This window comes from Sminthopsis crassicaudata, chromosome 1 (genome assembly GCF_048593235.1).
Source record: "Sminthopsis crassicaudata isolate SCR6 chromosome 1, ASM4859323v1, whole genome shotgun sequence".
Taxonomy (NCBI): domain Eukaryota; kingdom Metazoa; phylum Chordata; class Mammalia; order Dasyuromorphia; family Dasyuridae; genus Sminthopsis; species Sminthopsis crassicaudata.
The window spans coordinates 554,413,604-554,426,512 of NC_133617.1; positions in this window are offsets into that span (position 1 = coordinate 554,413,604).

The following is a 12,909-nucleotide window of genomic DNA, read 5'->3' on the forward strand; positions in this document are numbered from 1 at the left end:
TTGATAGGAGGAAGTGCCAGCAAGGAAACTCTCTCTACCAATGTATATTTGCCTATGATTTACAATTTATCATCTTAAGTTGTCTTAATTAAAAAAAAAAAAAAAAAAGCAAAATATATTTTAGTGTCTGTAGCTTTCTCCAGTAACCTCAGTTCATTCTGAGCTTGATAGCATTTCTGGTATCATTCTTATGGGACTATGACCTATTTTTGTATTCATCATTTGTTATGTGACTTTGCATCTATCTTCTATTTATGGCTAAATTAGTTCATGAGTTTCCTGTGCATCCACACAAGCTTCTTTTAGACAACTTTTTTCTCCCTCACAAGATACTGATTATATATGGCATCCTTAATTTCAAGACAGATAATATGATTTGATTCAAATGATTTTAAACTGATTTTTAAAAATTGCTCACATCCTATTGTCAATAAAATAAACTTCCACCCATGTTATCTAGGAATTTATACTAAGACTTATGAAATATACTAAACTTTTATAGTAACTGTTCTCCTGAATCAACATAAGGCTTTAGGCAAGCCATAGAGATAAAACTATATCTGTTTCTTCATTTGTAGAATGGAAATAATAATGCTGATATTCCATTTTCTACAGAAGTAGTCTTGTGTTATTATTAGAATACCAAAATAATAAGAAAAATATTGTGGTAAAAAAACAAAGCAAACAGTTTAAACACAAATGGCATAGCTTTAATAATAATTAGAACATATGATATTTTAGTTGACTAAGCAAACACTTTTGACACTATCAATTGAGTAAATTCCTACAGATAATATTTTATCATTCTAATGTTTCAAGAAAGAATTGTACAATAATAGAAAGAGGACTAATTGTGGAGTCATCAGAGGACCTGAGATAAAATCCTGACCCCAGACTCTTACTAATTATATTCCTTTAAGCAAGTCATTGAACTTCCCTGATCTTCAGTTTCCTTATCTGTACAAAATGAGAGTTGAATTAGATTGCTCTCTGAAATTAAACTTATAAGGTTTTTAAGCACAGTACCTGGCACATAGTAGATATTTAATAAATGCTTGTTCCTTCCCTTCCTCTATTCCCATACCCACCATTCAGCTCTAGATCTCTGCTCTTATGAGCAAATATTTGAGTATTAAATGACCTAAATCATAACTAGTTTGGGAGCCTAAATTAAAATGTGATTTCACCTCAGAGATACTAAGACTGAGTATTTAGTGTGTCTCAGAGAAAGTCTTCATATGCACAGAAAAAAAAGATGTAACTAAGCAGCTTTGCTGTGATTAAAAGTTTTTACGTTTTAGCCATGTCCAACAGGACAAACTCTGATGTTCTTTCTGACCCCAATCTCCTAGATCCTATCTCTCCCTATGCCTCATTTCTCCTAAATTTAGACATATCTTCTTAGAACTGAAAAATTACCTCAAGCAGTTGTCTATATTAACTTTAAGATAAGAGAAATCTCATGGCTTATCACATAATCAAGATGATTCAATTTTTGACCCTCTCTAATGGCAGATTTCTCCTTGTCATACTGTACTCTAATGACACAATCTAAGTAGTAATTTTTTTATTTTCAAAAATATTTGGAAATATTTAGTTTATTTAGTTATTTATAAATATTTAGTTTATTTAGTTATTTATAAATTAATATTTATTTAGTTTTATTTTTTATTTTCTCTTTGTATCTCCAAAACCTCCAAAATAAAAAAAGTTCCAAAACTTTTTTCATTAGTTCCTTTGGATTCTTGATTTCTTGTTCCTCAAATTAATTTTGTTGTTTTTTCTAATGTGGTAAAAAAAAAAAATTGGTAATTTAATTGGAATGGTGTTGAATATATAAATAAGTTTAGGTTAAAATAATAATTTATATTGACTCTGCCTACTCAAGAACAAATAATATTTCTCTAATTATTTAAATCTGATGTTATTTGTATAAAAAGTTTGAGGTTCCTAAAAATAATTTTGTTTATATAGTTCCTGAGTTTGTTTTGGCAGATGTACTCCCAAGTAGTTTATACTACTTAGAATTATTTTATATAGTGTGTCTCTTACTATCTTTTCCTGTAGGGTTTGACTTGTGAGGAAAAAATATATATAATAAAGTTATATGATAACTATTAAATATTTAAAAGAAATAGCAAGTTGTACACAATTGACTTGTAGTTTCATGTACAATCATCTTTTCTACTCTACTATTCTTTCTATTTTACTTTTCTATTCTATTCTATTATGGAAATGCTTATTTTATTTCTTAAATTCAAAATAAAATAAATAAAAAATTTTTTAAATTCATCACATAATACAGTGCAAAGGGGAGAGGTTTTTCAGTCTTAGGCTGTGGACTCAAATCTTAACTTTCTGACTTCATATGTAGGTGACTTTAAGCACACACCTAACTTCTGCTACCCAGTGCCGTCTATAAGAAAGAAGGGAGTTGAACTCTCTTGAGTGATTCTCAAACTTTTGTTCTCTTTTATACTATTAAAAATTATTGAGGATATGTTCAAAGAGTTATGTGGATTATATTTATAAATACTTACCATATTACCATAAAATATTACAAATTTTGAATTTGTAGACATTTTGAAAAAATTTCAGAGGTCCCCAAAATTTTCTGCGTCACACTTTGAGAATCACTGGACTTGATGACCTTTAAGATTTTTCTCATCTCTAAACGAATGGTCCTAGATCCAGTAATTTACTAGATCTATAAGACATCAAAAAAGATATCAAAGAGATTTTTAAAAGAGGGAAGAAAGTTCATGTTCAAAAATATTTTTGCAGCTTTTTTTGTAGTGTTCAAAGTTTTTCATAATCAAGCTGTTTCCTATTTGCTACTCTTTTTTATACTTCACTGTCCTCCACATATTCTGTGCAATAATGATCCTGGTCTCCTTGAGGTTTCTCAAATATGATATTCATGTCTTAACTCCAAACATTTTCACAGGCTGTTCCTTTGAACCCTAGAACACAGAGTTTCCTTCTCCAGAATATATGCTTTGCACCCTAAATCTTGTTTCCTTTTAAAAACAGTCATAGAGCATATGGCTCAACTAGAACTGAATATATTCACATATACAGTTGAGTGATTGTATCAGAGGCACAAGAGTAACTTAATGTGTATTTTAAAAAGGCATTTTTAAGGTGATTTAGTTCACAAGAGCAATGAAAATTTTGCCAATTTTCACACAAGTTATGTTTGTTCCTTTAATCTGAACTTAATGGGTCACAATTCTCTTGAGTGAATTCTTATCTCTTTCTGGCTGCTGGCTCACAAAATCTAAAGCTCTTATTGTCCATTAAAAACAACACTGAAAGCTTGGGTGAAGGTTCTGGATAGCATAACACATCCTTTGACACCTGAAAACAGGAAGTGCCAATTCAGTATAGTCTGACTTTTTGCCAGCTCTATAAAGTCTGATAAGAATATGAAAATATTGTGCTTTGTCAAGAGAAAAACATGATTCCATTACTTAATCCAATTAGAATGCTAAGTTTACAAGGTGTGAAGTAAAGACAATTATCTGTTTAATATAATCGGCTGTAAGCAAGCAATATAATTCAAACTCAATTTGTTGTTGTTCAGTTCTGTCTGACTCTTCATGACCCCTTGAACAAGTGCACACAAATACTCTCCATGGGTTCTTGAAAAAGATACTGGAATGTTTTGCCATTTCCTTCTCCAATTCATTTTATAGATGGGAAATTGAGGCAACAGGGTTAAGTGACTTGCCAGTAACTCTCTGAAGACACATATGAACTCAGGTTTTCCTGACTCCAGAGCTCAATGTTCTATTCACTGAGCTTTCTACCTGTCTCAAGCTCAATGGCATAGCCCAAATTATCCAGTTTGAATATCTGTAGCAGAGGCTCTCAAAGTACAAGTCTTTCAATTCTCAAAATACAAATGATTTTCAGGGGGTTTGAGGTAAAAACTATTTTTACAATAATACTTTTATTTCTCCCTTTTCTTCATATTGTTTCGTATTCTTCAACCAAAACAACATATCACAAGAAATTGAATGAAGAAACAAATATGAGAATTCAGTTGTCTACTATTAAGCCAGGCATTAAAAACACATGGAAAATTGTATAAAACAATGCTTCTGTTCTCACTGATTTTTCTGTTTGGGAAAAATATAATTATATTTCATTAGAAGTATGTTACTTATGTTAACTTACAATAGATTATTGTTATCTTAAAAGAAAAAGAAATATTTTCAAAATTTAATTTTAATTTCTAATACAGTGGATATCTAATATAATAGATATCAATAGATATAATCCACATAAACATAAGCTAGACTTTGGGGTCCTTGACAGTTTTTAAGAGCATAAAGGGGATTGGGGACCAAAAACTTTGAGAACTACTAATATACAGGAATGAAACTTCCTTTCTTTCTTTGAATATAAGTCTGAGAAATGAGAGGTTGTCAGCATGTTTAATTTCTAAATGAAACTATATAAGATGATAATCACTTTACCACTTAGAGTTAAAAAGATTTCAATACACCACAAATGTCAATAGAAATCTTGATTTCAAGATAGAAGGGGTTGCAAAGATCATCCTTCAGTCCAAATAGTTACAGATGAAAAAACTAAGATTAAGAGACTTATTAAGAGACACACATTCAGTAAATGTTGGAGGTGAGCTTAAACCCATGTGGGTTTTTTTCCCCAGCACCACACTAGCCTCCTTTACTTGAATGGCATGGAATGTCTATGGTTTTTCAATTGCATATATGCATTAATATTGTTGCAGCACTATAATCTGCCCTAACTGTATTGAAAGGGGGTGCAATTTTAAAATAGGGAATGAGGTAAAGCAAGATAAGTGGGACTTTCCTAAAATAGTGGGCCCTGAAAGGCCATCCCTAATCAGGTGAAACTCCAGGGCAGAAGTTCCTCCAGGACTTTCCTATGTTAATAACTAGTCCAACTCTTTCAAATGATTACAGATCACTCTTTTACAGTCTCGGTCATGTTTTCTCTCAATGCAGTAGCACTGGGAGAAAAGAGAAGAAAGATGCTATCCGTTTCTCTGGAAAATGAATGGATGTCCACCAATTGGAGAATGGTTGGGTAAATTATGGTATATGAATGTTATGGAATATTATTGTTCTGTAAGAAATGAGCAACTGGAGGAATACAGAGAGGCTTGGAGAGACTTATATCAACTGATGCTGAGTGAAACGAGTAGAACTAGGGGATCATTATACACTTCAACAATGATACTGTATGAGGATGTATTCTGATGGAAGTGGATATCTTCAACATAGAGAAGAGCTAATCCAATTCCAATTGATCAATGATGGACAGAATCAGCTACACCCAGAAAAGGAACACTGGGAAATGAGTGTAAACTGAGAGCATTGGGTTTTGTTTTGTTTTGTTTTGTTTCTCTTCCCAGATTATTTTTACCTTGTGAATACATTCCTTCTTTTGCAACAACAACAACAACAAAATGCGGTTCTGCACATATATATTGTACCTAGGATACACTATAAGATATTTAATATGTATGGGAATGCCTGCCGTCTGGGGGAGGGGATGGAGAGAAGGAGGGGAAAAACTCGGAACAGAAGGGAGTACAAGGGATAATGTTGTAAAAAAAATTTTACCTATGCATATGTACTGTCAAAGAAAATGTTATAATTATAAAAATTAATAAAAAAATATTCTAATAAAAAAGATGCTATCCATTTCTTAAAGAGATATTTAGCTCAGTGTTTCCCTTTGCATTCGTGAAGGTAACCTCAATCCCTTTACAAAGTATAGAATGAGAAAAATATTTCTCTGCTCCACACAACCCTTCTGTATCCTATGGAATGACCCTCGGGTGCTTATTTCCCATGTAGCCCCTACTATCAGAATATTTATTGAATATTATGGAGTAACCAAGAATTGACCAAAATGTCTAGAACTGAAATAGCTTGACATCCTTTACAAGGTTTTCATAGGTATCATTCCACTTTATTTTCCATTTTATTCTCAACAATTTATGAGGAAACTGAAAGCAGAGATTGTTGTACTTTTTTACCATAGGAGAAACAAAAAGGGGTTAAATGCCTTAACAAAGGTCATCATACAGGTTAATAACTTTCAAGTTCTTTGACTTTGAGCCCAATGTTCATTTCACTATACTGTGTTGTTTTTTACATGCTTGGCAAATATTTATCTAAAATACTTGGTCCTTTCAACCTTTCAAAACTTCAAAAGATTGTTGACTTTAACCATGTGAGTACTCCCCCAACACACACACACACACACACACACACACATACATGATAATTCTTCTAGATTTAGTTGCTGTGTATAACTCTGAGGTGACAAGCCTTAGATTATGAGTCCCTTGAGTGCAAGGACTGCCTTTTTGCCTCTTTTTCTATCCCAGAACTAAGCATAGTGTATGGAATATAGTAGGTAAATAATTACTGACTGACTGAAAGAGTTTGTTCATCCGCAGACCGATGTTATGATGATGAATTTCCCCAAACTTAGCAAGGCTTGTCTCTATTCTGGATCCTAGAAACACAGTCCTCCACTGGTCTACTCTTTAAAGCTTTCCCAAAATGGCTTCATTCTGCAAGCATAGTCTTTGAGAAACTAGGTTCCCTTCCACTCCATTGATGAGACTTTTGGGCAGGTGGTTAGTGCAGTTTCAATCATAATGCTTCTTGCAATTTCAGAAGTTGCTCCATGTTTCAAGTCTTGAGATGGTGCTTTCTCCCATTCTGGCCATTTTAAGCAAAGTCTTGGGAATTCAGCTTGAGAAAAACAAAACAATTGTCCCAAAGTAGGCTGCTTCCATATTACTGCCAGATCTTTGGGAAGTAATTACAAGCCCTATTCAAATGCCAACAAAACTTTAATAGTACCCTGGGAAGACTCCTTCTATCATGAATAACATCCCTTGCCTTGATTATAATTGCTGCGAAGTATTTAAACTAGTATACCTTGCCTTTCAGTTACTATCTTGAATTTTTTTCAAGGTTTTTTAGAATTTTGTCCCTAACCAAATTTTGCTGCTCTTCTATTCATGGACAAGACCAATAATTAGAAAGGAGCTATTTCTACTTAGCAGATAGATAGGTAGGCAGACAGACAGACATGATCTGACTACAGCATGAATGGTGACAAGAAGGTGCTACTAAACACAGAAAAAATTTAGAAAAGTTGTGCAAGTTGGGGAGATTCAAATCATCTTTGTTTTCTGTCTGAACCACATAAATGAATAAGGTCACCATGACCCTTCTCAATGTAAAAACCATGCAGTAAATCATTCCACCTTCATCCAAAAATGAGACAAGACAGAAAACTGGAGGAAAGGAGAAACAGTTGTACTTTTTATAAAGGAAAGGAAAAAATGGTAGAAAAGAGACAACTTCCAGAGAGATCTAGGGAAACTTGGGGCATCATAGCAATGAATTAAGATTTTCATAGGATAGATTTCTCTGCAGACATTCAAATAAAATAAACATTGTGGGATATAGAAAATTAAATTCAGAGTCCTGTATCATAGGAACACTGATAAAATACTCCTTTCTCCCTATCACTCTTAACTCTCACAGTGACCGTTCCATCTTCTCTTCCTATCCTACAATTCCTTGACGGCTGAATAAATTATGGTATATGAATGTTATGGAATATTATTGTTATGTAAGAAATGACCAGCAGGATGATTTCTGAGAAGCCTGGAGAGACTTACATAAACTGATGCTGAGTGAAATGAGCAGAAATCATTGTACACAGCAACAAGATGATTATACTATGATCAGTTCTACCAATGAGATGATTCAGGCTAGTTCCAATGGACTTGTGGTGGAGAGAGTCATCTGCATCCAGAGAGAACTGAGTGTGGACCACATCATAGCATTTTCACTTTTTCTGTTGTTGTTTGCTTGCATTTTGTTTTCTTTCTCCATTTTTTGTTTTTTCCTTCTTGATCAGATTTTTCTTGTGCAGCAAAATAATTGTATAAATATGTATACATATCTTGGATTTAACATATACTTTAACATATTTAATATGTACTGGACTACCTGCCATCTAGGGGAGGGGGTGGAGGGAAGGAGGGGAAATTTTGGAATATAAGGTTTTGCAAGGGTCAATGTTGAAAAATTACCCATGCATATGTTTTGTAAATAAAAAGCTTTAAAAATAAATTTTAAAAAGAAAGAAATAAAGTTCATTCAGTCCATATCTATTATTAAATCAAAATTCTGATAGTTATGGTCTGTCTCCAGGACACACTTTTTTTTTTTTTAATGAGATCATTATTTGGCTCACATTCTTTCTCTTCCTCAACTCCTACTAGGAAACTTCAACATACATACTGATACTTCGTCAAACACCCTGACCACATAATTACTCAACTTACATGTTTCCTACAATTCATTCTTCCACCCCACCTAAGCCACACAGATATTCGGTAATTCCTGGATTATCTAAGGCATGGGTTACCATTCTGCATATGAGTCCTGGTCAACAAGGAGAAAGAATAGGGTTTGGGGAGAAGGAAGGTAGAATGGCAATAGAATATAACCTTATAAGGGAATTTCAGAGTTCATGAAAATGAAAGTAGTGGGTTTATGGGGTCTGGTCAAATCAAGAATATAAGACTACCACTCTCTGAAAACTGACATGTGGTTAGAAAGCCTATATATATACATATATATAGTGCATATGTATAAATATCACACATACACACACATACACACACACAACACACACACACATACATACATAAACACACACTAATTTAAAACTCAAATGAATTTGTATCCGAGTAAAAAGTTTTTTAAAGAAGGCAAGGACATTGTCCTCTATCTACCTCCCTTGCAGTCAGTCAGTCACCTTTATGAGGCATCCATAGCAAACCTCATAGCTTTGGTCTATTATTTTAGCTAGTGAAAAATTCCCTTCTTTCTCTACATAAAGAAGATGGAAGCAAAGGCAAATGATAGAACCTGGGAAATAGGTTCTATTATTACCCCCATTTTTCAGATAAGGAAAATGAGACAAACAAATTAAATGAGTTGCCCAGGATCATATAAATTTCTGACGTTGAATTTGAACTCAGATCTTCCTGATTGTATGTCCAGTGCTCTATCCACTGCTTTTTAAGTGCCCCAAAAGAAAAAGAAACCCTTAGCAAAGGGAAATGATAAAGGTTACACAAGTTCGGGGGGGGGGGGGGGGGAGGAAATAGTTGTTTAATTTTTTAAGGTTTTTCTTCCATTTCTTCTGTCAAGGAGAATAATCTTTGGCCTGGAAAAAACAAACAAACAAACAAAATGCTTTATAGAGAATTTAAGTCAAAGGTAAATAGAAAGATAACAAGGGCAGGTATAATCTATTAGATATTTACTATCTCAGGAAGGGAGGAAGGAAGGGAAGGAGGAAAAGAATTTAGAACTCATAATTGGGGAAAATGTTAAAAATTGATTTCATATGTAATTGGAGAAAAAATAAAATGTTATTTTTTAAAGGAAGAAAGAGATTAGCTGGTATGCCAAAAGAGTGAAAGTCTAAAGTCCAGATAGACAGCATCTCAGGTTACTGATAAATAGGGAAAATGTGATTACTTGATCATTGTAAATGGTCTTTGAAAAATTATGTTAGAGAATGGGAGAAATACTCTTAATTTGAAAAATGCTATCACAATTTTCAAAAAGATGACAGAGATAAATCTGCAAATTATCAGTGAGTTTGACTTACATTTCTAACAAAAATCTGGAATGTATTTTTAAACATCTAGAAAAGGAGGCGGTGATCAGGAAGACCAGGACCTATAATCAAGATCAAAAACAGGACCTATAATAAATACATTTCCTTCTTGTTTTTTGATAGGGTAGCTATACTGATGGAATGATGTAGCTAAAGTTTATTTAGATTTTGACAGAATTTACAGAAATCCCTCATATTGATCTGGGGATGAGGAAAAGTACTTAGAATGGATTAACACTGAACCAGAAGAGTCATCATTAAGCATTCATTGTTAACTTGGAAATCAGTCTTTGTGGAGTGTCCCAGGAATCTGACTTCAAAAACTTGTATATGTTGCATGTGTATGAAGAATTCACATAATACAAAATTCATAAGGATAGCTAATATATTTGCTCCATGATGGAGAAAGTCTAGTTCATAACACCCAGCCAAGCACTAGCCAAGCCCAGCCAGGTTAAGTGAGGTGGTGAGTATCTTCTATCTTCAAAATCTGCTTTCTCCATGCTTTTAATAAGCACAGAAATAACACATAGCACAAACTTTATTGTCCTTGGTTCCACTTTTATTCAACAATAATCCTGAGGTTATATGTTAGTGAACTGACTGACCCTGAGAAGCATGAGATATTCATAATTTGAGGCTGTTCTAACAAGCAAACTTGGGACTATAATTAATTAGCCATCCAGTTCAACACTGGATGATGACAAAGTCAGAATCTAAAAATAGCTCAACCAGCTAGAATATAGAGCCAAGTCTAATGAGATAAAATTTTAAAAGTGAATATAAAGTCTCATATTTGGATATGAGACAGAGGAACCATAGCTAGATAATGGTTCATCTGAAAAAGATCTGGGAGTTTTAGTAGACTAAAATTTCAATGAGTTAAGAATGCAATATGGCAATAAAGTGGTACATAAAATTTTTAATATAGGTTGAATTAAGAGGCCATTAAGCTCCCTTCTAATTCTGAAATTTTGTGATTATTCAGGCTTTTATGTGCATTTATACACTCTTCCCCTGATGCCCAGAAAGGATTCCTTCTATATATCTAACAATGAGTATTATTTGCTTCATTTAAGACCCAGTTCAAATCAATTCAGCAAACATTTATTAAACAATTAATTTTGGAGCATAACATCATAAAATCATGTAATTTCAGAGCTGGGGGAGACACCAAAGATTTGTCTAGTCCAACTTATACCTAAACAAGAATCTTCTCTACAACATACCTGGAAAGTAATCAATCATTAACTTTTGCTTAAAGATCTCTTGGGAAGAAAAAAAATCTAATCCATAAAGTGGCAGCCTATTCCACTTGTGAATTATTATAATTACTAGAAAGTTTTCACTTACATAAAGCCTAAATTCTCTACTTTTGTAATTTATACTCATTGCTTCTGGTTCTGATTCTAGGGACAAACAGGCTGTCTAATCTCTTTCTTGTGATAACCCTTTAAATGTGTGAAGATAGCCATCATGTCCACCTGTCTTATCACTGGGATAAATATTCCCCAGTTTTTTTCAATCAATTTCCATATGGCATGAATTTGAGGTCTTTCATGATTCTGGTTATCTGGTTATCAGCTTCTCAGTGTCCTTCCTAATATTTAACATTAAAATGAAATACATTCTAGTGCTCCAAATATAGTGTGACCAGAGCATAGTACAAAGGGACAATTATATTCCTAAACTTCGTCAGCATAATGCCCAGCACATAGTAAACATTTAGTAAATACTTGATATTTTATGTATGTATCTATTGATCAATTGATAGATTGATCTCATCAATCGATCTCTCTAAATATAACTTATGATTGTATTGTTTTTTTCAGTTTCCATATCATAGTATTGATTCACATGTTTGTATTTTACTAAAATTCTCAGGTGTTTTTCAAATATATAATCAAGCCTTCTTTACTTTGTACTTATGAAATTGACTTTTTAAATCTAACCATAAGACTTTGCATTTATCTCCAATAAATTTGATTTGATTTGATTTAGCTTAGTGTTTTAAACCAATCAATATCTTTGGAAATTCTGACTGTCATAGTGTTATCTTGTGTTAGTCCAGTTTTTTGCCATCTCTAAATTTGATAAGTGTCCCATCTAATAAGCATAGTTCTATTTGAATCATTGACAAAAATGTTCAAAAGCACAGGATCAAGGACAGACCTTAGAGGCACTCAACTGAATACCTCAGTTCAAATTATCTTTAAACACTTAATGGCTATTTTTTGATCCAGTTATTTCATTAGATGTAAGAGCACTCTGCTATTTTTTTGGACCATATAATTCTGACAGCTTTGGGCAAGTGCTCATTGTGAATTATGACACAATAATTTAAAGAAAAGTTCTCAATTTGTGTACCTAAAATTTAGGTTAATTATATATGTAGTATTTTTCTAATCTACAATCTAGTAACTTCATTGAAAAATAAGTAAGTTTTGTTTGACTTTACCTATCCTTGGCAGAGAAAACAGAAGCAAAATTAATCATATTTTCTTTTTTAAATCATCAATTGTCACTATCTCATTCACCCCAAGAAGCAATCCGATTTTTTTTATCTGATTTTCCTCTTACTCTTCAATAAAGTTTTTTGTTCATTCTAGCTTTAGTTCTCCTGCCACTGGCACCTACAGTTTATACAGATACTTCACTTATTCTTTACAAAGTGAAGTCATTTTGGGAAAATACATTTGCTATCCAATAGATAATCCCTCTGGGGATAATTAAGAGCTGACAATTTCTAACAGTTCAGTGGCATTTTATCTATCTTTTAATGATGTTCTACAAACAGCTATAAACACTTCACTTCACATCAACCATCTAATAAGGATGGCATTTTTTCCCTAAGAGTTTACAAAGTATTGTTTTAACTCCATCTGCTTATGAGACTTTGACAAAGTAATTGAATTAGATTATGATGAGTACAAGACTCTTTTGTACATACCCGATGTATCTATGAAAAAATCATTAATTTTGGAAACTGGATACCCAACTCTGTGTTCCGAATCTCTAATTTATTATATAATCTTGGATAACCCCTTAACCTGTGTGTCTTGGTTTCTCAATCTGTAAACAAAGATCATTCCTGACCTATTTACTTTGAGATAATAAAATGAAATTATATAATTATAAAAATGTTTTGTAAAACAAAATATTTTTTAGTAAATAACAAAT